This window comes from Uranotaenia lowii, chromosome 3, assembly GCF_029784155.1.
Source record: "Uranotaenia lowii strain MFRU-FL chromosome 3, ASM2978415v1, whole genome shotgun sequence".
NCBI classification, from domain to species: Eukaryota; Metazoa; Arthropoda; class Insecta; order Diptera; family Culicidae; genus Uranotaenia; species Uranotaenia lowii.
In genome coordinates, this window is record NC_073693.1 from 347221409 (window position 1) to 347244004 (window position 22596).

Sequence of the window (22596 nt, forward strand, 5' to 3'; positions counted from 1 at the left end):
TTGTCATTTTTGTCATGTTTGTCATTTTTACCTTTTTTGTCATTTTTGTCATTTTTGTTATTTATGTCATTTTTATCATTTTTGTCATTTATGTCATTTTTGTCATTTTTGTCATTTTTGCCATTTTTGTCATTTTAGTAATTTCTGTCATTTATGTCATTTTTGTCATTTTTGTCATTTTTGTCATTTTTGTCATTTTTGTCATTTTTGTAATTTTTGTCATTCTTGTTTTTTTTGTCATTTTTTGTCATGTTTCCCATTTTTGTCATTTTTTGCCATTTTTGTCACCGTTGTCATTTTGTCATTTTTGTCATTTTTGTCATTTTTGTCATTTTTGTCATTTTTGTCATTTTTGTCATTTTTGTCATTTTTGTCATTTTTGTCATTTTTGTCATTTTTGTCATTTTTGTCATTTTTGTCATTTTTGTCATTTTTGTCATTTTTGTCATTTTTGTCATTTTTGTCATTTTTGTCATTTTTGTCATTTTTTGTCATTTTTGTCATTTTTGTCATTTTTGTCATTTTTGTCATTTTTGTCAATTTTAAATAACTTGATGTACCCTGAGGATTATTTTCGGATTCCTTTCTTTTCAAATAGATATTCTTTGCCAAAAATTCTACATTGTTATTATTCTTGTACGATTCGCATAAAATCGATCGCAAAACAGGACTGACAGTCATTCATATTCCACAACTGTTTTCCCATTTTAGACTTATTAAAATACAATTGTTGTTCCCATTTATTCGAACCGAAAATGCATCTTCCATAAGCAATTTTCCAGCAGAATTCCTTCCGACTTTGGTCACCAAAGTCCGGTACCGGTACTAGAAACTTGATTCAATTTTCAGATCACGTTCTTTGGTCATCGATCAATCAGCCCTGGTCATCGACCGACCGAGTTCAACTCTCCTCAGAATGGAAACAGACTGAACAGGCAGACAAACTGTCCACACCCAGTGCGTGCAAGTTAATGGAATTTTACACGTGCCGGGAATGCAAATTAGAAAAATATCGAACAAAGTTATCTGGTTTCAATGTGGTTGGTTTTGGGAATCCTTTGAAAGTGAAAGCTCACTGAAAAACGAAAACTGTAAGTGGTTTTTTCGATAGCGCAACTACATATTTGTCACATACGTGGGTGGTTTCCTTATTGAGAAAGTTATGTGCGTGCTGTACAAGTTGAGTTTATTGATAGAGAATAATGTAACCTTAGACTTGAGACATATGATTTGAAAAATAAGACCTGAATCCAGAGACCTTGCAAGAAATTCGTTCCAATCGAACAAACTCGCTTTTCGATCTAAAGCGTAATTCTTTTAGAAATGGGACACTTTCTTCTGCTATAGTAGCTCATTTACTAGTAATCGGACATTCAAAATTTTGACAGCATTTTGCTGCCTGTGAAAAGTACTTTTAGACCCATATTTTTTTTTAAATTTAAAATTCACGCGTTTTTGGGATATTTACGATGTAAGAGAAAAAGAAAAAAATAATTTTGCACAGTTTCCTTCAAAATCCGTCATTATTAAATCGAGAGCTGACAAAACCGTTGATTATTCAAAGAAAAACTGTATGTGAGTGGTGAAAAAGTATGCAAACACTGTCAAAAATGTACACCAAATTCAAATCAAGCATTGGAGTGATGCACATGATTGGCAACTACAGTTAAGAGTCATCAGGGAAGTGAAGTCTCATACCAGATTTTTAAATATTGAATAAGCGAAAAATCTACACTTAGTTCGCTGGAATGTCCAAAAATTGTCTCCGATAAGCTGACAGGGTTGCCTAGTTACATATAAGTTATTCAAACCTAACCTCAAACAACATATTTTTCCATGTTCCAGAGCTCGTAAGCTGTATAGCCGGTACGGAGGCTATGTGACTATGTGGTTGATGAACGACCAAACTTATGAAAAACCCTATTTCAAACAACCTAGCATATTTAAGTATGTGTTTGCTCTGGTTGTTTTGTATAAAATATAATGATTTGCCAAGATTCCGCTCCTGTGGAAAAAAAAATTTCGAAACGAAAACTTTGGTTTTATGCTGTTTTTAAAGCCTGAAATGAGTAATCTTGTATGTACACTTCGCAACCTACGATCTATATACTTATCGATTGTACTACAAGTTCAATCTCATGATGGTTTTACTTCGTTATTGTCAGATTTTGCCAGCAGAATTTACATTAAAAACGCTTTAAAGGGGCTCAAAAATAATCAAGTTTTGTTAATTTCAAAACAGCTGTATCCACTAAATTGCCGTCAGTTTTTTTTTAATAGAAGTATTGGACCGAAAAGTAACAGAAATTGAAGGAGGAGGATGCAGCCACCTAAAATACAAATTAGACGAAGTATAAGTTTGAAAAAGTGATCAGTATCATGACTGAAAAAAGTGTGCGCTGGCCGATAGGTGTACCAAGAATAAAGTAAAGAAATTTCTTACAAAAACGATAATTTTTTTTTACCTTCATTTCCTTCATAGAAGGGGTATTTAGATCAAACGAATGGTTTTTGAGTTACACGCATTCGTAACTCTCCCATTTCTAAAAGAACTCAGCTTTGGAATAGGGATTGTACGAGATTCCATTTCGGTTGTTTTTAAATTTTCTCATGGCGCTCAGTTCGGTCTGGTTGCAGCCCGGCCAGTTGGAGTCAAGGTTGCCGAAATCACCGAAAAATCTATCATTTCACAGAATTTTGAGCCAAGTTTCATCACAGAATCTGTGTAATAGAACACAGAATTTTTTTAATATTCACAGAATTTTAAAATTTTGGACGATTTTTCAATTTTTTTTTTGTTATGTCAATTTAAATTTACGATAATTATCTTTGATTTGGAGAAATATGATAAAACTGATTATATTAATTGATTTTTCTTGAGTAAAATGTAAAAAAGACACATGACATGACTTTTTAATGAAATTGATGGAGAAAGTATCGCAGAAAATCGTCACAGAATTTTTGGGAAAAATCACAGAAATTCAGATTTTTTTTTTCGTCAAAACGAAGAATTTTTTTCGGCCACCTTGGTTGGAGTTCAGGAAAGTGATGATGATTGGAAAAAAGCAGTCAGTAACCATCTTTAACGTTATCAATTTTTAACAGCTGTGCCTAGAAAGTAAGTAATGCGATTGTCTCATTTTTCGCATGTCTTATGTCCATGTCTCCGAAAAAATACAGACGAGACTTGTCAACGAAAAGTATCTGATTGGAAACCTGCCAGGTGACCGCTTAAGAGTTCGTTTTGCTATCGATTGCGAAATTTTTCAAAATATCTCCCCACAGTCCAAATATTTTGCGCACGATTTGATCACCTTATTTTGTTTATTTTAGCGGAGGCAGCTTTTTTACCTTGTATAAATGAAGTCAGGCCTATTTATAAGTTAGCTAGACGAAGTAGTCCGAAAAAATTGACTTTTTTATCACTTCCTCTATTCATATTTTCGGAAGAAGCTTGAAGAAACCCCTCACATGGAATCAATTATCTTTACTTTTATTAGAATATTAGCTCACTATTGGGTCCTCTGGAACTTCTTAAACGATTCACCATGTGAAGTTTGGCCGAAAAGTTGATTTCCAGCTGTTTTTGGATTTCCCACTGAGACTTTTCGAGATTTTTCTCGATCCTGCCCAAAAAATTTTGTCAATGAACTTCAGTATTGGACGCTATATCAAAAACCACTTGTACTCCAATTTAGAACACGTACACAATACATCAAAAGGTATTGCATCAATTTCCATCGATAAATCAAAAAATTATTCACAAAACAAAGTTTTGCATTTTTTTCGAATACACTTCTTAGTTATTTTAGTTTTTTTAAGAACATCGCAAATTTTATACACAAAATTAAACTAAAGTGTTTTGATAAGTATTAATTAAGGATTCGAATTCAACTCGACCTAGATTCGATTTCATGACCGTATGGGGAAAAAAGTGTATAAACCACGAAGAAATTCAATATCTTCCCTTCATCATGAACCAAATTAATGAACATATACTTAGTGAGAATGTCCGCAGAATCGACTAAACATAGTTTCAGATGCCGCATGAGCTTACAAACGGAGATATAGTGCCATTTTAACCTTTAATTCCCTTATATTTGGTAAACAATCCAGAAAAACCATGATTTGGACAAAAAAATTTTGAACACGAATTGACCTATTTTGTGAATTTTTTTTTCGAGTAGTCGAATGAAGGCTGTTTGAGTCACCGCACGCATTGTAAAATGGAGTTATGGCCGTTTTACCCCCAATTTCCCTACAATTTTATTATGGTTTAGAAAAAGCATGTTCGGAATTAAACATTTTGAACCAAATGAGACTCATCTTGCGTGGTTTTTTTCCAAGAAATCGAATGAAGACTGTTTCAGCCACCGCGCGCATCGAAAAATGGAGTTATGTCTGAATTTACCCTCGAATTCTGTATTTTTTTTATTTTTTATTTATTTATTTTTTGCCAGGAATTTACCAATTCGTGTAATTCTTCCCTATGTGTCCTCAAATTCTCCTACATTTTTATGTTAATTATGAAAAAATTAAGTTCGGACTTGAATGGATCTATTTTGTGTGATTTTTTTTCGAGGAATCAAATGAAGGCTATTTGAGCAAGCATCGGAAAATGGAGTTGTGGCCTTTTTCTTTTTTATCCTAAATTCCCCCTACATTTTTCAAACATTTATGCCATAACTCCATTTTACTAAGCGTGCGGTGGCTCAAACAGCCTTCATTTGATTCCTCGAAAAAAAATCACACCAGATAGTACCCATAAGTTCCAAAATTGTCCGGTGCGAACAAGCTTTTTCTCAATTAATTGAAAAATGTTGGGAAATTGAGGGTAGAACAGCCATAACTCCAGTTTGCTATGCGTGTGATGGCTGAAATAGCCTGCGTTCAATTCCTCAGAAAGAAACACATAAGATTAGTCTCATTTGGTTTAAAAATGTTTCAGTCCGAACAAGCTTTTTCTAAAGTAATAAAAAAAAATGTTGGAAATTTGATGGTAAAATAGCCATAACTTCAATTTTCGATGCGTGCGGTGGCTCGAATAGCACAAGATAAGTCTCATTTGGTTTAAAATTTCCAAGTCAGAACTTGTTTTGTTTCTGAATTACTTGAAAAATGTAGGGGAATAGAGGGTAAAATCAGCCATAGCTCCTTTTCCCAATGCGTGCGGTGGCAAAAGTAGCCTTCATTCGATTTCTCAAAAAAAAAAACACATAATGAAAATTTTTTTTACAATTTTTAAGTCCGAACATGCTTTTCTGCAATATGTTAAAAAAAATTGTGGGAAATTAAGATTAAAACAGCCATTATTCCATTTTACGATGCATGCAGTGGCGAAAATTCAATTCCTCGAAAAAAATCACACTGGAAAGGTCTCTTTTTCTTCTGATTCCATTCGCCGATGCTATTTTTATCACGACTTGGAACTGCCTTATCGACTAGCTCCTATAATGACAGTTACAGAGACTATATGACTAACGTTTCTGTTTCTACCCCGTAGTGTTTACAATCTCTTTTTCTATACCCCATAGAGATATTATTCATTCTTCTATACTCAGTAGAGATTACAATTCTATTTTTGTTTCTTTTTTTGTATTACATTTTTCGTTGTGTGTGTGTTCATTTTAACGTCCGTGGACTTACAAAATTTCTTTAACCTAGTTGGAGGCGGCAGGATTCGATCCCCGATCGTTTGATTGCAAACTAGACACGCTAGCCATTAGGCAAAACCCCTGCAAGGTCTCATTTTCTTAAAAAATTCCCAAAGGTTGGGAACTTGAAGGTAAAACGGTCATAACTCCATTTTCCAAAGCTTTCATTCGATTTCTCGGAAAAAATCACTCAAGATAGGTCTCATTTGATTCAAAATTTTCAAGTCCGAACATGTAGGGAAATTGAGGGAAAAAAACAGCCATAACAGCCTTCATTCGATTTCTCGGAAAAAATCACATAAGATAAATTTCATTTGATTCAAAATGTTTCAGTCCGAATTTATTTTTCCATAATTAATTAAAAAATAAACAGGAATACGAGCGTTCAATCGGCCATAACTCAATTTTACGAAATGTGTGATGGCTCAAATAGCCTACATTTGATTTCTCGAGAAAAATCTCACAAGATAGAACAATTTTTGATCAATATTTCCTAGTACAAATCAGTGTTTTTTTTTCTGGATTGTTTACAAAATATAGAGAAAGTAGGGGTTAAAAAGGCACTGTATCTCCTTTCGTAAGACCGTGCGACGTCTGAAATTATGTCCAATTTTAATTTAATGATTAATCGCATCTTGGTGAAGTGTACATTCTAACAGGAAGAATTCCGAATGAAAGTAATGAAAATTATAGACGGATAGATTAGATTAGGAAGCATGAAAGGTGTTGAAAATGAGCCAGGAGCGTGATTTGGGAAAGCTTCTTGCCGCACAAGACCATTTGTCCCGCACCGTATTATTGTCTGCTGTTCTATTCATTCGCATATCGGTAATTTTTTAAATTTATTTCAAGCTGTCCTCTCAAACTGTTTGATTACCAAGTTGTAGGAGGACAGGAGGACTCGCTTATCGGTGATTTCGCTTTCACTTTTCGCTTTTTTATCATAATTTAGTAATTTTAAAACTCCTTAATATTTATCCATTTATTGATAAAATTTTCTGAGCGTGCACAACTTTGGCGATTGTTGTTTTTAATCAGTTCACGGGAAAAAATAAAAAAGGGAAAAATTCACCAAGATAAAAAAGTGAATGCTTGTGAAATCCAAAAAGATAACTTTTACCTTGTCGAGGGGAAAATTACCTCACAAAGAGGTGAAGTTTACCTAAATCGAGCTGAAAAAAGATTGCATTCACCTAGAAAAAAGGTAAATAAAAAAAAAATGGAATGTTTACCTCGCAACCTCTAAACGAGGTGAATTTTCTTAAATTGAGCAGAAAGAAAAGGTACAATTTACCGTGATTGAAAGGTAAATCCATAAAAGCTACTTACCTTGTAGCGAGGTGACATTGTCCTGGATTGATAAACAAATAAATCTGTACAATTCACCTAGAAATAGGTAATTTTTTTCTGAAACCGGTTATTATAGTTGAGCTACTATTTTACTGAGGAACAAGTTTTGCATTCGTTCGCAAAATGTAAAAATCGGAACAGAACGCAGCTTAAAATTCATTTAGTTGTGCTAGTTCTCATAACTCTGCTTCCATTACAGATTGGCCCATTCAGTGAGCTACGAAGTGTTTTCCACATAATTTCGGAACAGCCACAGATAATTATTATTATCACTCAGCTGGCCGGATGAGTCAAACGAATGTGCTAACCAATTTAGAAAGATTCAGCGGCCGGGGTTGCGCGGAAGGACACATAGATGAAGCAAAAATGTTAACAAAAAACTAAGTTGACTGACCGTCGCACACAGGGGTAAATGCACCTAATAAGCGATCAAAATTATTTGCGGACGAACGGTAAACGGTAGACATTTGATGTCTTCGCAACATTTTTATATTTTTAGATGATCTATCAAATACTTGAAAGGAAAAAGTGATTTTTCCGCCTGGAAGGGAGATAAAAAATTATTTCTTGAAACAATTAATTTAGAGACTTAATGTCTTCACAAAAGTTGTAGATCTTATTATTTTAAGCAACTTTGTTGAAGACACCATCAAGATCGCATGAAAACCATAAAAGTTACGAGCATTTTAAAAATAACGAGCCTTTTAACAAGTAATTTTGAATTTTAATTTAATATCTTTTTTAGTATACGATTTACAAACTTGATATATTTGAAAAAGTTGTTCAAATTGTTAAAACACACAATTTTATGGAACATTTCAACTACATATTTTAACTAAGAAAGAGATATACTACAAAATATCCAGAATGATGCCCTTTTTCATTAAGTTATAACTTCAGAGTTCGGACGAGTTCGGATAATTTTTTGAGTGGGTTTTGTAGGTCAAGTTATTGGCTTTCTACTGATATATAAACTTAACATTAGTTTTGGATAGGTTTTCTGCAAACTAGCAATCAAAAATGAGATTTTTCCTCTAAAAACAGGAAAAATTGGGGTTTTTTTTCTTCGAATTTTAAGTGTTTCTAGAGGAAAAAGCGCATTATTGATTGCTAGTTTGCAGAAAATCTATCCAAAACTAATGTTAAATTTATATATCAATAGAAAGCCAATAACTTGGCCTACAAAACCCATCTAAAAAATTATCCGAACTCGTCCGAACTCTGAAATTATAACTTAATGAAAAAAGGCATTATTTTGGATATTTTGTAGTATATCTCCTTTCTTAGTTAAAATATGTAGTTGAAATGTTCCACAAAATTGTGTGTTTTAACAATTTGAACAACTTTTTCAAATATATCAAGTTTGTAAATCGTATACTAAAGAAGATATTAAATAAAAACTCAAAATTACTTGTTAAAAGGCTCGTTATTTTTAAAATGCTCGTAACTTTTATGGTTTTCATGCGATCTTGATGGTGTCTTCAACAAAGTTGCTTAAAATAATAAGATCTACAACTTTTGTGAAGACATTAAGTCTCTAAATTAATTGTTTCAAGAAATAATTTTTTATCTCCCTTCCAGGCGGAAAAATCACTTTTTTCTTTCAAGAATTTGATAGATCATCTAAAAATATAAAAATGTTGCGAAGACATCAAATGTCTATCGTTACCCGTTCGTCCGCAAATAATTTTGATCGCTTATTAGGTGCATTTACCCCTGTGTGCGTCGGATCGCCGAAAAGAAGGACTTTATTCCAAACATATTTAGACAACAAACAACAAACAGTTTCAAATAAAAATTTAATCTTGAATGAATTTTTGTCTTTTTTTTTTCTTTTTATTCGGTGACAAGCTAGAATAGAACCTTTTTAGGCAGTGAATAAACCTTTTTGGAGAGTGAATCCCAGAAAGGTAAAAACCACTTTTGTGCTAGATGAATGAAAAAAATGTAAAATTCATCTTTTTGTACCCTGGTATAATTTACCGCGAAAGATTGGTAGAAAAAATTACCTCATGTGCATTCACATGGCGGTCGAACCATCCATAATTAACTGTATCGAAACACGTAGTGCCTTCTCTATTGGGTACTACTTCTTCAATACAGTTAATTGGTGTGGGACAAAGAATTTAGTATGTGGTCAAGCTTCTATTTCAAATGCTCTTCGCTCTTTTCACCACCTTAGAATTTTCTTCTTATACTCTATCCGTCCTTCATTTCAACTCTTTAACCCTCACCGATAAAGCCGCAAATTAATTTCATAAAACAAACTCACGGTGATTTCTCTTCTTAAAATAATAAAAATAATTCGGCTATAAAAAATCAATTACAAAACATCGTTCAATAATCGAAAAAAGTTAGCCCAAGATTTCTGACCGTTGACCGTAGGCGACAACACAATCCAATTACCTCTACTTTTCGGTAATTTGTACATTTTTTTTTTAATTTTCCGTGGTTCGATTTTTTTTTTCTATTTTTGTAACAAACCACAATTCGATTAGCAAACACCTGTCACGGTCGCCAAATGTGCAGACGTTGGGCACTTGACTGCATCCACTTAACTGAATTTTTACATCTAAATCTGTAATCTTAAAATGAAATTATATTCTTGTATTGGTCCCGTTTAAATTTTTCAGAATTTTAAATCCAGTTTGTTAGGTACCAATTATCAACCTCTCCAAACTGTGACTCGTCTTCCCTTTTAAGAGTCTTCAAATCAATCAGAGCCACCAACGGACAGACAGTTTTGTTTTAAAACCTTAATCCCCCACACATAACTTCTTGAAAGCCGATTCGGAAAGCTCCCCTGCGAATGGTTATGCAAACTGGGAATAAATATTATGTCAAGATTGAAAAAAAAAAAAAAAATCATAACATAAGCTGCTTGCTCGCTCGTGAGGTTTGCTGGTTTGTTTTTTCCATTTTTTTTTTCTAGATGACGCCACCCCTCCCTCTCGTGTCTGTGTGAGCATGTGTCGATATAAATATTATGGTTCCAAGAGCCGGTTCCTCGAAGCAGTTGCCGTGGACGGCTTATCAAGTTCATTAACATATTTTGTGCGACAATTTTCTTCAGATGTATTTTTATGCCTTTTTTCTCCGGCATTTTCTACACGCCCACTTACCTCTGGAATGTGGTCAAATTGGTTGGAAAATTGTTTAAAAATTGATAAAAAATTAACACAATTTTTACATATTTATTTTTAAAATAAGTTTAAACTCAGAAAAAATGTTATTTTCAAAATTTGTTTGGAAATACTTGTGTTCAGATTCACAAAAAACCCGTTGTCTCGCAGATTGAGACCACTTTCATTCAAGGTGGGCGATCGTGTCTTCGCCAACTATTTGCTGAACACCACCCGAGCCCAGAGTAAGTAGGGGTTGTTGTCGAGTTGACTTTAATGTTGAGAAAAATGTATGCACAAATTTAACGATCACCAATTAGTGAATCACGGGAGGTGCCATTCGATGCCCGTGGATTCCGGTCGTCGTTTCAGGAGCTGGAAGGCGTTAAAATATGACCAGGTGACATTTCATTGGATTGAAAAATTGTTCCGGCTAGTTCCGGCAAAAGTTCATTAGAGGCGTGGTGAAGTATTTCCGTTTTTTATCGGTTTGATGACTGAAAAAGTTACAATTTTTTTGAGAAAAAAGGGGTTCTACTTCTACAAGGTATTTATTGGAAAAACTCTTCGTTTAAGAAGCTCAGGAACAACTGAACAGATTTAAAAGAATCGTTTCAAAATATGGGTCAAAGTTCTCTGGGATCGGGTGCATTAACCTTTGATCGTCGAGTCGTGCGTCGGCTACTTATGTATCTAAACGATCAAATCACATTTGAACCTGACGACGCCGACGCCGAGCACTTCCTCGAATCATTGAACCGTTAACCGATTGATAGGGGTAAACCACACTCTTTTTTCAATAGCCCCTCACTCGATCGAACAGGTGGTAAACAGCAGTAATGCTATCAACGACTATTTGTGGCTACTTTATCGTTTTGGGTCCATTGTAGGAATTAATTTACTACCCCATTCGATGGCGGCAATTAGGTTATTAACAATTAACTACGCATTATAAATGAACGAACAATTTTGGCGATGAAGCACACGTTCGGGAATCATCAGCAAAGGGTCAATGTGCTACAGTTGGAAGTACAACATTGATGATACAATAACGATTGGTCGATAATTTGTAACAAAAACCACTCACAAAGAAAAGACGTTGATTTTCAAACGATTTAGTTAAAACATTTCTGTGATGTCCGTTCAATACTCGTATCAAACTTGGACAAACCCCGTTTGTACACCCAAAATTCAGTCTTTACTTCAATCATGATTGGCATAAGATGTAAACGCCAGCGGCGATCATTCGATTTGAGACCGTCGGCGACCTCCCAGCGCAATCCCATTGCGTATAACTAAAGAAAACAAAATAAACACGTTTGCATGTCATTGCATATCCCATCACAAGATAAAGCGTAAGGTGGATGTAAGGCGGCTTTAGGAAAACTTCAGAAAAAAAAAAAAACATTTCCTTGTTTCAAATCACCGCACAATGAGGAAAAAGTGTATAAACTAGGGTTGCCATCCGTGCCGCAAAAGCGGGACATATTCCGCTTTTAAAAAAAAAATCCTGCTGTCCTGCTTTTCTCCTAAAATGTCCCGCTTTTTCCTGAGAAAACTTTTGCGGTGGACTCAACCATTTCTACCACTTCAAAAAAGTTGCTCCGTGCTTGATGTAAATGCTTCTTATAAAATTTCTGCTCGATAATTTTCAACTCCTGTCTTTTTTTTCTATTCTTCTTTTATCCATTTATGATTTTCAAAATTAGAAATGTTCTTACTTAAAAAAACATGAAATTTACTAACAAGGCTGTAAAAATAAAAAATGTAATACTTTTATGAAGTTTCACTGATTAACTCTGGAAAAACCCTCTGGAAAAGCCTCAATTTAAATTGAATGGTTCAACACAGAGAATTTTTGAAATATAATGTTTTTTTACTTTTTTTTTTCTCAAAATTAGCAGCATTTTTTTTAAGTTTACATAAGACAAGAACAAATAACTCGTTATATTCTTAGCATGGAAGGTTGCCGGAATATTTTCCAGACATACCCGGACCGAGCGAATTCGGCAATTTTATCATAATACCAGGCAAATTTTCTACCCAAAATCCGGGACATAACAAAAAATATTTTATATCAAAACACAGCAGATTTTAAATCGTATTTTAGGCTTCCGAAGAATTGTTCAAGATTATTTTGATGAAACTTGCTAAAAAATTAGATTTTAGACGCGAAAATAAAAACTTTAATAACTTAATTTGAATTTTTTGTTTGATTTTGGAAACAAAGTGGATAAATCTGAGCAAAATCAAGGCCTTTTTTAACGAAGTCCGGGAAACCGGGCCGTGTCAAATATCTGGGTCGTGTCGAAGTCCGGGTAAGACCAGGCAATCTGGCAAGCTTATTTTAGCATCACCATAACAATTGGGTTAAGTTAAGCGTTCTAGCGATGCGAATATTTTTCTTCTGATTTGATTGCTCCAAATTTTCTACGGAATCCTTGCAGAATCTCTTCAATGTAAAGCTTAAGGAAAAGGTCAAATTCCGAATAAAATAGAACAAGGCTACCTATAAAAAATCTGTTTTCAATGAAACAATGAATGAATAAACGAATTCAATTAAATAATCTTGGTAGATGATCGAAAAAGGCTGTTTAGAAATATAAAAACTTTCCTCCAATTTCGGACTTAAAAACTAATCTGAATCACAATCACAAAATTTTCGACCGAAGTGTTCGCAGTTTACAAAGATGGAATTGAAGTTTTCTTGAGAATTCTATACTTTAAACAAATTTCATTTATCCATATTTTATTACTTTCTAAGACTATTTTAGCTGAAGAAACATATAAATATGTATGGGAATGGTCATGAAAATAAAGTTTTTAAGAGTTTTCAAATTTTCATTTTCCGGCGATGTCCAGCTTTTTTCTGTGAAATGTCCCGCTTTATTTCTGAAAGTATCTCGTATGCCTAGTATAAACCGCGAAAAAAATCAATATCTTCCGTCGTACATGAACCAAATCTATGAAAATATACTTTCCTTTAGTGAAAATGTCCGGAAAATCGATTGGACATAGTTTCAGACGCCGCACGAGCTTACGAACGGAGATAGAATGCCTTTTAACCACTATTTCCCCCATATTTTGTATACAATTCAGAAAAACACTGATTTGGACTAAACAATGTTGAACAAAAATAGACCTATCTAGTGTGATTTTTTCCGAGGAATGAAATGAGGCTGTTTGAGCTTCCGCTCACTTCGGAAAAAGGAGTTATGGTTGATTTTACCCTCAATTCCCCTGTATTTTTCAATTAATTCAGAAAAACGCATGTTCAATCTTCAAAATTTTGAACCAAAGGATACCCATCTTGAGTGATTTTTCTAAGAAATCGAATAAAGGTTGTTTGAGCCGCAGCACAAAAATGAAGTGACTGTTTTAACCTCGATTCCCCTACATTTTTCAAAGAGTTCAGAAAAAAGCATGTTCGGAATCAAAATTTTTGAACAAAATACTTGTTTTTTGTGTTTTTTTGAGGAATCAAAGGAAGGTTATTTAAGCCACCACTTGCATCGTAAACTGGAGTTATGACTGTTTTACCCTCAATTTCCCAACATTTTCAAGTAATTTAGAAAAAAAGCTTGTTCGCTCAGGAAAATTTTGGAACTAATGAGTACTATCTGGTGTTTTAATTTTTTTATTTTTTTGGAATTGAATTAAGTCTTCGTACGGACTTGAAAAGATAAAACCTAATGAGACTTATCTTGTGTGATTTTTTTTTCGAGGAATCGAATGAAGACTATTAAAGTTGGAGTTAAGGCTAAAATATATGAAAAATGTAGGGGAATTGAGTTTCTCGTTAACAATTTCCTTTCCCATCACAATGACACGGTGCGTTTTTTTTGGTGATGGGCCTCGTTCTCCATCTAGCTCAGGTGGTAAATACACTGGTTAAGATGCGGTTTGACAAGAAGAAGGAAATTAATGTGAGTTCAATTCCCGAATAGGATGAAAATCCCATAAAATGTTTTTCTTGTTTCGTTTGAATGTTTGAATTCTTAGAGGTGCTGCATGATTTTGCCCTAGAGCTCAAGTCTTAAGGCCAGTGACGGGAAAGTAACATCTGTTTTGAGTGGAGCAGTATAAGCTTAATCAGCGACAAATTGAACAGGAGCTGATAGAAATTGAAGTTTTAAGAGTGTATATTGGATGAATTTCCTTCCAAGCTGAATTGAAGACGCTATATTCAAGCATGAACTTTATATCGGTGTTTTGGTAATTTTTGTATTCTTTTTTTATTTTTATGATTTTTGTAATTTTTGTCGTTTTTGTAATCTTTTAAATTTTAGTAAATTTAGTAATTTTTGTAATTTTTGCCAGTTTTGAAATTTTGAAACTTTGATCGTTTTTGTCATTTTTGTCATTTTTGTCATTTTTCTAATTTTCGTCATTTTTGGTATTTTTTTCATTTTCACGATTTTTGTCATTTTTGTCAATTATGCCAACTTCGACAATTTTGTCAATTTTGTCTATTTTTTCAATTTTGTCAATTTCGCCAATTTCGTCAATTGTGTCAATTTTGTAAATTTTGTCAATTTTGTCAATTTTGTCAAATTTGTTTATTTTGTCAATTTTGTCAATTTTGTCAATTTTGTCAATTTTGTCAATTTTGTCAATTTTGTCAATTTTGTCAATTTTGTCAATTTTGTCAATTTTGTCAATTTTGTCAATTGTGTCAATTGTGTCAATTTTGACAATTTTGACATTTTTGTCAATTTCGTCAATTTCCTCAATTTTGTCAATTTTGTCAATTTTGTCAATTTCGCCAATTCCGTCAATTGTGTCAATTTTGTAAATTTTGTAAATTTTGTAAATTTTGTAAATTTTGTCAATTTTGTCAATTTGGTCAATTTTGTCAATTTTTTCAATTTTGTCAATTTTGTCAATTTTGTCAAGTTTGTCAATATTGTCAATTTTGCAAATATTGTCAATTTTGACAATTTTATCAATTATGTCAATTTTGTCGATTTTGTCAATTAGGTCAATATGGTCATTTTTGTCATTTTTGTCATTTTTGTCATTTTTGTCATTTTTGTCATTTTTATCGTTTATAACATTTTTATCATATTTTGTCATTTTTGTCATTTATGTCAATTTTCGTCATTTTTATCATTTTTGTCATTTTCGTCTTTTTTCCAGTTTTGTCATTTTTGTAATTCTTGTAATTTTTGTATTTTTTGTAATTTTTGTCATTTTTATTTTTTTGTAATTTTTGTCTTATTGGCATTTTTGTCAATTTTGTCATTTTTGTCAGTTTTGTCATAATTGTCATTTTTGACATTTTTGTGTTCTTGATTTTATTGAATTTTTCTATGAAAAATGATTTAATTTAAAGGTTTTGTGCAGTGATATAGTATGCAATTTTGTTGCATACAAGCTTTCGTGCAATTTATTCAAATTTATCTGTTATTCGCATTATTTTTTTTCCTCCTCTCCCCTCGCGATGTTCCAACTATGAGTGACAAAAGAAGGATTTGAAATTTGTTCCGGCCTAATTTAGCAGAAATTTTATCTGTGTGATGTTTTTGGTTCACTTTTGTGCATTTAGGTGTTATACTTTTGTATTCTAGAGTTTTTGTGTTATTTTTGTTATTTATTTATGACAACCTCTCAAAAGAAAAACGAAAGAAAATTAATCGGTACCGTAGTACAAAATCTTAGCATGACAATACTGCATATCGAGTTGCGATAAAAGCATTTGAAAGCTTGCAAAAAGCTCAGCGTTGTTTGTGCCTTGAAAATCTTCAAAGAGATATTGAAATTGAATTGAAAAACTTTTGAAAATATGTTAACTCAAAGCTAAGGTTTCCAGGATTTTTCTAGCACTCATCCAGGCCGGACAAATCCGAGCAATTTTAGCTAAAAATCTGGCAAAATCCGGGCCTTTGATTTCAATCCAGGAATATCTTGGCAAATTCGGTCAAAACCCAACAATTTTTCAACAAAAATCAAGAAAAAACACTTGCATCATTTTTGTTTTCATCGAAACGCATCAGCGGAGTTAAAGTCATACTTTAGGCTCTTGAAAACTGTTCATAATAATTTCGATAAAATTTTTTGATAACTTTTGAAAACTCAATTTGATATTTTTGTTTGATTTTGCAAATACCTAATGTGAATAGATCCGGAAAAAATCCGTGCATTTTTCAACGAAATTCGGGCAATCGGGCCGGACCGGATCTTTCCAAATTTTGTATCATGGACAAGTCTGGTAAAATCCGAACCGACTGTGACAAATCTCGGCGAATTTGTATCGCGAACTTCACGGTGGATAATACGAGGACTACAAGTTGATACTATATACACGGACATGTCGAGAGCATTTGATGTTATCGAAATCAACGGTCTTTTCTCCGCACTTTGCTATTTAGGATGGAATTGCCGGTACCTGTATACATTTCTTTCTAATTGAAAAAAAAATGAGTACGTGAGGCTGGGAAATGTCTGATCTGATCTCGCCTCTCGGTTTACAGTAGTGTACCACACTACTGTCACACTGGAGTCACTTGGGACCCCTTCTTTTCATCACTTTTATAAACGAGTTTCCCGAAATTCCCGATAGACTTGTCCGTGCTGATATACGCAGATGATCTGGGAATCTGTGTCACGAAGCACAGAAATTGGAAATATTCTCAGACTTCACAGAATTTTTAAATTTTAAGTCGATTTCCAAAATTATATTTTTTTAAACTAAAAATAAAATTTAGAATTTTTACCTTACAATAAAAAAGTATGATAAGATTGGTAACGTAATTAATTTTACCCAACTTAAATGTAAAAAAGACCCAATTTATAATGAATTTTCAATGAGATTAGAGAGAATAAATAAAAATAGCGTCACAGAAAACCATCACAGAATGTTAGGGTAAAATCACAGAAAGTTTTTTCTCAAAAACACAGTTTTTTTCGGCAACCTTGATTGAGAGCGCAGTATTGTTTGGCAACCGTGCTACAACTTTCACGTTATTAGACTGGAGAGAGTCCTAAAGAAGTTTCTCAAGTACGCACCAAGAGGAAATGTTGGATAATCGAGCTCTGTGCATGCTGGATCCGCTTGAAAATCGCGGGAAGTCAATCAATGCGTTGTTTTTGAAGGATTTGGCAAGTGGAAGGTATAATTCACTGCACATGTTTTCACATGTATCTACTAACGAAAGACGAAATAGTTTGCGCAGCGTGAAGAACACGTGTACCTGTACATGTGCCAAAATCGGATGTTGCTAAAAACGAACGGGATCTGTATTAAGAAATGTTTTACAACAAATTAAAGTGTGGTCGATGTTGTTTTTCTAAGTTCAGACTCTGATGAATGTTTCTCTGTCTGTCTGTTTCCTATAGACTCAAAAGTTACTTGACCGATCAATGTGATATTTTTTATACAAGTGCTTGACACAATTTGAACGATTTTCGGAAATTACTGAACCGATCAACGTCAAATTTGGTGTGTTGCCGTTTTCAAGACCGGGAATAGTTTCTATAATACTTTCAAATTCTTCCAAAACGAAAAATGGGGGGGTGTTGTTCCCATAAAAAATTAACAAAAATAGACAAAGTTAAAAATTGATGAACTTTATCGTTTTGACATACTGAAATGATTTATTGAATTTACACATAAATTTTAACAACATTTGATGATATATTGTATTGATAGAGTCTTCTATTACTCTCATATTCAATAAATGTAACATACATATAATTAACAAAATCAATGTATTAGTGTTTTCATAACATTTGGCACACTTTATGGTTATGTAAAAATTTGTTTGTATTTAAATACTCAACCCGCATAAAAAAGGGCGATTTTTTTTTTCAATTTAATGTAAAGGTTTTATTTATTGAATTGAAGATCCCTCCTATTTTTCTTATGTTAGACTCAAGACAATCTAGAAGCTCAGATGCCATGAAAAATAGTTCGCTTTTGAATAATGTTGAATTTTAATTCAAAAGCCAGTTTATTTCAATTATAATAATTTTGAGGAACTTTATTTTTTCTATGGAAGAGGTATCAAAGCAATTTTGTTTGGTCTTGCCTCGAAAATTTCGTTGCAAAACCGGGCAAGTCTTGATAAATCCAGACAATTTGGAATGCTTAATTTTAATTGAGTAGATTTTGCAAACACATTTCACTTTTTAGTTCAGTTTTTGAATTCTAAAATGGAATTTAGATTTAGAAACAATATTGAAATTCGAAAACAGATAAAAAATTTAAACTTGAAATCACGTTCAAAATTCAGATAAAGAATAAATATTCAAAATTTAGATTCTTAGTTGCTCATAAATGAGTTTTGCAATCTAAAACTATGAAGATGATTATTACGTCGAGGAAATCAAATCGCAAGAGATAACAGACCAACCATGCTAAATTTTAAAATATAAAATTTTTAACCCAAGTCAGTCTGTATACACAACTCAGCTGAGAATCAGAAATATTAAGAAGAATTTTATTTTATTTTTCAAGTGTTTTTTTTTTAAATCATCTACCAAATTCTATTTATGGAATTGATTTTTAAAATATTTCTGAAATAGAAACATTAAATCTTCACGTGAAAAAATCAGCAGTTAATGCCATATTTCCTCAATGTTGAACTTTATAAACATTTTTAGTTTTTTTTAAAATATCAAATTCCAAACTACAATCTTAAACTTGAATCAAGTTTGCAAAAATTAAGTTTGAACCGCAAAAGTTCTACCTCTAACTTTTTCTTTGTGAAAGTTATTTTAATTCCATAAACGGTTGAAGTGTTTGAATTTTTCCAAAAATTTTATTGAAGAGTTTGGTATATTAATCTATATTAGTCATTTTTGTTATTTCTGTTATTTTAAACATTTTCGTCAATTTTGTCATTTTTAGTCATTTTTGTCATTTTAGCACTTTTGTCATTTATTTCATTTATGATATTTTTGTAATTTCCTTAAATGTTGTTAATTTTTTTTATTTTTAACATTTTTGTCTTCTTTTTCATTTTTGTCATTGTTTGAATTTTTATCATTTTTGCCAATTGCTTGTCATTTTAGTTATTTTTGTATTTTTTGTAATTTTTGTAATTTTTGAATTTTTTCTATTTTTTGTCATTTTGGTAATTTTGGTCATTTTTGTGGTTATTTGCAGTTTTGTCATTTTTGCCATTTTTTTTTCATTTATGTCAAATGACAAAATTTTTTAATTTTTATCATATTTGTCATATTTTCTTTCAAATTTTTGTCTTTTGTGTAATTTTTGTCATTTAATTTTTTTTGTCATTTTTGTTTTATTTATGTAAATTTTTTACCTACCTTTTGTCATTTTTATCACTTTTGATTTTTTTTTGTAATTTTTATATCATATTTGTGTCATTTTTGTGCCAGTTTTGTGTCAAGTTTTTGTCTTTTATTATTTTTTTGATTTTTGACAGTTTTTCTATTTTTACTATTTTTTTTTGTTTTTCAATTTTGTAAATTTTGTCAATTTTATCATTTTTGTCATTTTTGTCAATTTTGTCAATTTTGTCAATGTTGTCAATTATGTCAAATTTGTAAATTTTGTCGATTTTCTTAATTTTGTCATTTTTGTCAAATTGTCAATTTTGTCAATTTTGAGAATTGAGTCAATTTTTTCAATTTTGTCAAATCTATCAATTTTGTCAATTTTGTCAAATCTGTCATTTTTGTTATTTTGTCCTTTTTGTCATTTTTATCATTTTTGTTAGTTTTGTCAGTTTTGTAATTTTTGTCATTTTTGTGATTTCTGTCAATTTTGTCATTTCTGTCAATTATGTCATTTTTTTTCATTTTTGTTAATTTTTGTCATTTTTGTCATTTTTGTCATTTTTGTCATTTTTGTCATTTTTGTTATTTTTGTTTTTTTGTCATTTTTGTCAATTTTGCCATTTTTGTCATTTTTGTCATTTTTGTCATTTTTGTCATTTTTGTCATTTTTGTCATTTTTGTCATTTTTGTCATTTTTGTCATTTTTGTCATTTTTGTCATTTTTGTCATTTTTGTCATTTTTGTCATTTTTGTCATTTTTGTAATTTTTGTCATTTTTGTCATTTTTGTCATTTTTGTCATTTTTGTCATTTTTGTAATTTTTGTCATTTTTTGTCATTTTTGTTTTTTTGTCATTTTGTCAATTTTGTCAATTTTGTCAATTTTGTCATTTTTGTCAATTTTGTCAACTTTTTCAATTTTGTCAATTTTGTCAATTTTGACAATTTTGTCAATTTTGTCAATTTTGACAATTTTGTCAATTTTGTCAATTTTGTCAATTTTGTCAATTTTGTCAATTTTGTCAATTTTGTCAATTTTGTCAATTTTGTCAATTTTGTCAATTTTGTCAATTTTGTCAATTTTGTCAATTTTGTCAATTTTGTCAATTTTGTCAATTTTGTCAATTTTGTCAATTTTGTCAATTTTGTCAATTTTGTCAATTTTGTCAATTTTGTCAATTTCGTCAATTTTGTCAATTTTGTCAATTTTGTCAATTTTGTCAATTTTGTCAATTTTGTCAATGTTGTCATTTTTGTCAAATATGTCAATTTTGTCATTTTTGTCATTTTTGTCAATTTTATCAATCTTATCAATTTTGACAATTTTGTCATTTTTGTCAATTTTGTCAATTTTGTCAATTTTGTAAATTTTGTCAGTTTTGTCAATTTTGTCAATTTTATCAATTTTATCAATTTTGTCAATTTGGTCAATTCTGTAAATTTTGTCAATGTCTTCAATTGTTTCAATTTTTCAATTTTTTCATGTTTGTCATTTTTTTCATTTTGATCAATTTTGCCAATTTTCTCAATTTTACCAATTTTGTCAATTAAGTAGATTCTGTCAATTTTGTTAATTTTGACAATGTTGTCAATTTTGTCAATTTTGTCAATTTTTATGAATTTCAACAACTTTGTCAATTTTGTCAATTTTGTCAATTTTGTCAATTTGATCAGTTTTGTAATTTTTGTCATTTTTGTCAATTTTGTCAATTTTGTCAATTTTGTCAATTTTGTCAATTTTTGTCAATTTGGTCACTTTTGTCATTTTTGTCATTTTTGTCAATTTTGTCAATTTTGTCAATTTCGTCAATTTTGTCAATTTTGTCAATTTTGTCATTTTTGTCATTTTTGTCATTTTTGTCATTTTTGTCATTTTTGTCATTTTTGTCATTTTTGTCATTTTTGTCATTTTTGTCATTTTCGTAATTTTTGTCATTTTTGTCATTTTTGTCATTTTTGTCATTTTTGTCATTTTTGTCATTTTTGTCATTTTTGTCATTTTTGTCATTTTTGTCATTTTTGTCATTTTTGTCATTTTTGTCATTTTTGTCATTTTTGTCATTTTTGTCATTTTTGTCATTTTTGTCATTTTTGTCATTTTTGTCATTTTTGTCATTTTTGTCATTTTTGTCATTTTTGTCATTTGTGTCATTTTTGTCATTTTTATCAATTTTGTCAATTTTGTCAATTTTGTCATTTTTGTCATTTTTGTCATTTTTGTCATTTTTGTCATTTTTGTCATTTTTGTCATTTTTGTCATTTTTGTCATTTTTGTCATTTTTGTCATTTTTGTCATTTTTGTCATTTTTGTCATTTTTGTCATTTTTGTCATTTTTGTCATTTTTGTTATTTTTGTCATTTTTAGCAATTTTGTCAATTTTGTCATTTTTGTCATTTTTGTCATTTTTGTCATTTTTGTCATTTTTGTCATTTTTGTCATTTTTTGTCATTTTTGTTTTTTTGTCATTTGTGTCAATTTTGTCATTTTTGTCAATTTTGTCATTTTTGTCAATTTTGTCATTTTTGACAATTTTGTCAATTTTGTCAATTTTGTCAATTTTGTCATTTTTGTCAATTTTGTCAATTTTGTCAATTTTGTCAATTTTGACAATTTTGTCAATTTTGTCAATTTTGTCAATTTTGTCAATTTTGTCAATTTTGTCAATTTTGTCAATTTTGTCAATTTTGTCAATTTTGTCAATTTTGTCAATTTTGTCAATTTTGTCAATTTTGTCAATTTTGTCAATTTTGTCAATTTTGTCAATTTTGTCAATTTTGTCAATTTTGTCAATTTTGTCAATTTTGTCAATTTTGTCAATTTTGTCAATTTTGTCAATTTTGTCAATTTTGTCAATTTTGTCAATTTTGTCAATTTTGTCAATTTTGTCAATTTTGTCAATTTTGTCAATTTTGTCAATGTTGTCATTTTTGTCAAATATGTCAATTTTGTCATTTTTGTCATTTTTGTCAATTTTATCAATCTTATCAATTTTGACAATTTTGTCATTTTTGTCAATTTTGTCAATTTTGTCAATTTTGTCAATTTTGTCAATTTTGTAAATTTCGTCAGTTTTGTCAATTTTGTCAATTTTGTCAATTTTGTCAATTTTATCAATTTTATCAATTTTGTCAATTTGGTCAATTCTGTAAATTTTGTCAATGTCTTCAATTGTTTCAATTTTTCAATTTTTTCATGTTTGTCATTTTTTTCATTTTGATCAATTT

At 31.0% G+C, this 22596-nt stretch overlaps 1 protein-coding gene across 2 annotated transcripts in view; it reads right to left on the reverse strand.

Annotated features, from left to right (window-relative positions):
- Positions 1-22596, reverse strand: part of LOC129757891 (disheveled-associated activator of morphogenesis 1-like) — a 278522-nt gene that overhangs the window by 87570 nt on the left and 168356 nt on the right. The window lies entirely within an intron of this gene.